General features: G+C 46.6%; 1 protein-coding gene across 3 annotated transcripts in view; it reads left to right on the top strand.

Annotated features, from left to right (window-relative positions):
• The window catches only part of LOC142310731 (ovostatin-like), a 215,987-nt gene that overhangs the window by 6,149 nt on the left and 204,431 nt on the right, over positions 1 to 5,407 (top strand). The window lies entirely within an intron of this gene.

The raw sequence follows: 5,407 nt of genomic DNA, 5'->3' as shown, positions 1-5,407 counted from the left end.
CACAAAATTAGTGAAGAGCAAAGCCAAGAGCGGAATCATTTTCACCAAAGTATCCTACATGACCCTACAGTTGTTGTAGCTGTTCTGTTTTGTCACAAGTCAGCTTATGGGATCACCAGTGAGGTCCTCTTGAGTTAGGCCTCTTCAAACCTAATCAAGATCGAGCGCTCGGAGAGAAAAGACCAGCATCCATGTGGGCATGATCAATTTCTTCTGTTTATTTAATCAAAGTACAGTTTATTTATACCATTTACAGATCAATGTGATATTGCAAAAGAAAAAGAAAAAACTTCGAGCTGAACTTTACTAATTGTTCATATGACCTTTAAGTTTTAGCAAAACAGAAAAATGTAGAGTCATGCATATGAGATAAGAAGAACATTTAGAAACCATAATAATCCTTGAGTCTGTCTCTTATTCAGTAGGCTCCATAATGACTATGAACTACCATCAGATATACTTACTAATAACAATAAATCTTTAATGAAGAAATAGAGAAACTATTAACCCTTCTATATCACAGTCATAACCAAAAGTTTTGAGTTGGAGACAAATTTTAGTTTTCACAATTTGCTGTTTTGGTTTTCCAATTTACAAGTCAGATATTTCCAAAGTTACTGAAGTACAATTTCAGAAACGTTTAAACATTTATTGACAGTTACATAAAGTTTAAACCTTATTTTTCAAGACTTCTGCCTTTCTTCCCTGCTAGCTGGAAATCAGCTTCTAGGCCAAATCCAAACTGATAACCGACCATTCTTGCCTAATCGGAGCTAAGAGTATATCACAATTTTTATGTTTTTGTTTGTCCATCCACTTTTTAAGGATTGACCACAGGTTTTTAATAGAGCTGAGATCTGGGAGAATCCTGACCATGGAAACTATATTTATGGGATATTGATAAATCAGAAGGACTTAGCAATAATATACATAAAAAAATTCAGTGGTTTATTGAATTGTCTTCATAAAGTAATTTTTACAGGAAAATAAAAAATACGTGTAAACCTTAAAGGGAACCCGTCATGTCATTCTTTTTATTTTAAACTGCCTCCAATGTTATTTAAATGATCAAGGAAAAAAGAACTGGAGCTTACAAAGGCTGTTCGTATAAAATATCAAAAAGCTTTATTATAAATTTCTTTATTTTAAAAATTGGTTTCAATCATTATAGAAAATATACATATATGGTGCTAATAGAGGACAAGGTGAATTACCACATATAAGTGGGGGAGCAAAGGTGATAAACACCCCAAGTAGGGAATAATTACTAGCAGGGACAAAGGGTCATGAGTAGTCATAAGTAGCTGGCTAATAAGTATGGCGCCTCTGTCTTGACAGGATACATAAATATGTATAGCCAAATCGGCATAAGTTCCTTTAGACAGGGCAGAGGTTCCAAAAATCAGACTAATCATGGGAGAGAGGTCAAAAAATGACCAGCTAACAGATATGGCGCCTCTGTCCTGACAGGGCACATGAAAATGTATAGCCAAATCGGCATAGGTCCATTAGACAGGGCAGAGGCCACCCAATAACAGACTAGTCATACGAAAAAGACCCCAGCTAGAGCCCGTCAATCAGCCAGTCGGGTTGCCATGACGGCGCGCACCCAACGCGCGGCGAAAGTCCACACCAAGTCCCCGGCAGTCCAGCGAGGGGGGACGCGGCGGGCCCCCGGGCCCAGGGGTCCACAGCATCCCCCCCACACCCAGAAGGACGCCGGGCAGGCAGTGGGGACAAATCACCGCGCGATGGGAGCGCGCACAGCAACCAGAGGGTGGGACATGCTAATAGCTGGAAATGGAAAATGTGGGCAATAAATAAGTATCCATGCTATCCCATAGATAAGACTGCAATAGTATAGATAACAATGGCATCAGTCATAATACATAAAAACAAAGGAACAGGGGAATTATTATGAGGAAATCTTCTTAAAGTGACAGTACGTCCATATCATGATGTTATAATTATTTGTGTTGAGCTGGTCCATGAAAAGCCTGAGTTGAGAGATGGTACCCTGCCAGATGATCAGTAGATCATCAATGTACCTCACCCACATTGACACCATGGGGGCGGCCCATGCGCCTCCGTCAACAAACAAACCCCTTGTTACGGGGGGCTGTCTGATAATAACTTAAAGGAGTATCAGACAGTCAGGGTCCACCGTGCAAAGACTCTGCTGCAGGCTATGGCAGAGTGCAATACCTCTGTTAACTCACAGAAGGATATAATAAGTAAGTAAAGCAATTCCTCCCTTACTTGGAGGGTGTGTGGAATGATCTCTGTTAATAATCACAGAGACAAAGGCAATGTGTGCGAAATGGCACCTACCTAGGTCCGCTCTTCTAGTGGTGCAAAAGAGACGAACAGCAGCGTAAGCCGCACAAAGCTCCTACCTGCGTTCGCTCCACTAGTGTGCGAGGACACGAACCACTAGATATGGCACCTGCCTAGGTCCGCTCTTCTAGTGGTGCAAAAGAGACGAACAGCAGCGTAAGCCGCACAAAGCTCCTACCTCTGTTCGCTCCCCTAGTGTGCGAGGATACGAACAACTGCCAGACGCAGTATAAGGAACGTTACCCTAGCGGCAACGTCCACCTACGAGTCGAATCACAAGGCCCAGCCAGACCATGTGCCTCAGGCACCTGCCTATGTCCGCTCCCCTAAGAGGTAAGGATACGGACAGCAGCCGAAGCTGTAAGGTATAAGAACGCTACCCTGCCGGTAGCGCTCACCTTGCATAGACAGAGGAATGCCTAGAGGAACGTGCACAGGGCGTCTACCCTCATGCATGAACCAAGAGGACTGAGCGCCATGCGGCGTGTGTCATGGTCTTATATAGACTCTGTGCCTCATCCAAGATGGAGGACACCAGAGCCAATCGGCTGCCAGAACGACAAGAGTGACGTCATGCTGGCCTATCACCGAGCAAGGCGTCACAAGCACATGACCAGCGACCAATCGGCATAGAAGGTGTCAGAGACATGTGACCTCGTGTCAGCGATGATGTCACCCGCACATGTGCAATGGCTCCAAGATAGGACTTAGTCTCCAGCGCTCGCACATGTGCAGTAGCAAGAAATCTGGACTTAGTCTCCAGCGCTCGCACATGTGCAGTAGCAAGAAATCTGGACTTAGTCTCCAGCGCTCGCACATGTGCAGTAGCAAGAAATCTGGACATAGTCTCCAGTGCTCGCAGCAACCGTAACAGTACCTCCCCCTCAAGGGCCCCCCTCCCGGCGACGCAGGTAATCAGCAACTAAGTCGGGAGCATGGACAGCCTCCTCAGGCTCCCAAGAGCGATGTTCCGGGCCGTAGCCCTCCCAATCTATCAAGAAGAACCTGCGCCCTCTAACCATCTTAGAACCAACTATGGCTCGTACCTCATAGCTAGAGCGAGAGGAATCAGAAGCAGGAGAGTGCACTTCACGAGCGTGAGGTAAAATTGCCGGCTTTAGCAGTGAAACATGGAATTTGTCATGGATCCTAAGATGGACGGGTAACTTCAATTGGTAGACTACAGGATTTACCTGTCGAAGAACCTCATAAGGACCCAGGAAGCGAGGAGCAAATTTGACAGAGCTCACTCTAAGTTTCACGTTTTTTGCAGAGAGCCAGACAAAGTCCCCTGGAGAAAAGACAGGAGCCGGGCGACGAAACCGATCGGACACCGTCTTCATACGGTCCTTAGCTGCTTGGATTGACTCTTGAGTCCGATCCCAAACCTCTCTGGCATTAGTTGCCCAGTCGGCCACAAGAGGAGGAGGTGCAGCAGCGGGAAACGGTACCGGTACCCTAGGGTGTTGCCCATTATTGAGTACGAACGGTGTCTGCCCAGTGGCCTCAGCCAGCGAATTGTTAAGGGCAAATTCTGCCCAGGGTAGGAGGGAGGACCAGTTATCGTGGTTCTCAGCAACAAAGTGTCGAAGGTATATAATCATGGATTGATTGGTACGCTCAACCAAACCATTGGTCTCCGGATGGTATGCCGAAGATAGATTCAACTCAATTTGCAGAAGGCTACAAAGATCTCGCCAGAAACGGGAAGCAAATTGCGGGCCTCTATCACAAATGATACGATCTGGCATCCCGTGAAGCCTAAAGACATGCTTGAGGAATAGTTTGGCTAGTACCCTGGAAGATGGGATTCTCGATAACGGTACGAGATGAACCATCCGGGAGAAATGGTCCGTAATGACCCACACAAATCTATGTCCCTGTGAACATGGAAGATCACCCACAAAGTCCATGCCTACCACCTCCCATGGTCTATCTGGTACTGGTAAAGGATGCAAGAGCCCAGCCGGTCTCTGCCGTAATGGACGGTTGCGAGCACACGAGTAGCAGGAACCGACATATCTCTTGACGTGGCTGGCTAAGTGTGGCCACCAATACCACCTCTCCAGTAACTCTCGTGTCCGTCTAATACCAAAATGCCCACCCACCTTTGAGGTGTGGGCCCATGACAGTATATCATTCTGTCGATCAGGCGGAACAAAGGTCTTGCCCGGTGGGATTTGGTCTAACGTCACAGGCGAGAGCGTATGAAAAACCCTGGAGGGAAGGATAAGACGAGGTTCGTCAATCTCTTCCTGGGTAGAAAGCATAGAGCGAGACAGGGCGTCTGCCTTGTTATTCTTACTCCCAGACAGATAGTTGATGGAGAAGTGAAAGCGGGAGAAAAACAAGGACCAGCGGGCTTGCCGAGGATTCAGACGCTGAGCGGTTTGTAAGTACGTCAGATTCTTATGGTCTGTATAGACCTGGAAAGGATGTTTCGCTCCTTCCAGCAAGTGACGCCACTCCTCCAAGGCTAATCTCAAGGCGAGCAGTTCCCTATCCCCAATGGTATAGTTTCTCTCTGCCGGTGAAAAGGTTTTAGCAAAGAAGAAACACGGCCTTTTTCTACCTGCACCGTTCTTTTGATACAAGACCGCACCAGCACCCACTGAAGAGGCATCAACCTCTAAGAGGAAGGGCTTACTCTCATCGGGTCTTTGAAGAACGGGAGCAGTTGAAAAGTGTCTTTTTACTGCCTCAAAAGCCTGAGATGTCTCAGTAGACCAGGCTTTGGGATTAGCACCTTTCTTAGTCAAGGCCACCAAAGGGGCCACCAAAGTAGAAAAATGGGGTATGAACTGCCTGTAATAATTTATGAATCCTAAGAAGCGTTGCACCGCCCTCAAGGAATGAGGTTCGGACCATTGCAGGACAGCAGAGAGCTTCGCAGGATCCATAGCCAGGCCCTCTTGTGAGATAATGTAACCCAAAAAAGGCAATGAGGACTGCTCGAATACACATTTCTCGAGTTTAGCAAACAATGAGTGCTCCCTTAAACGGGAAAGGACACGAACGACATCCTGACGATGAGTCTCCAGATCAGGAGAAAAAATCAGGATGTCGTCCA

This window comes from Anomaloglossus baeobatrachus, chromosome 5 (assembly GCF_048569485.1).
Source record: "Anomaloglossus baeobatrachus isolate aAnoBae1 chromosome 5, aAnoBae1.hap1, whole genome shotgun sequence".
Taxonomy (NCBI): domain Eukaryota; kingdom Metazoa; phylum Chordata; class Amphibia; order Anura; family Aromobatidae; genus Anomaloglossus; species Anomaloglossus baeobatrachus.
This window is presented reverse-complemented; position numbering and strand designations above follow the sequence as displayed.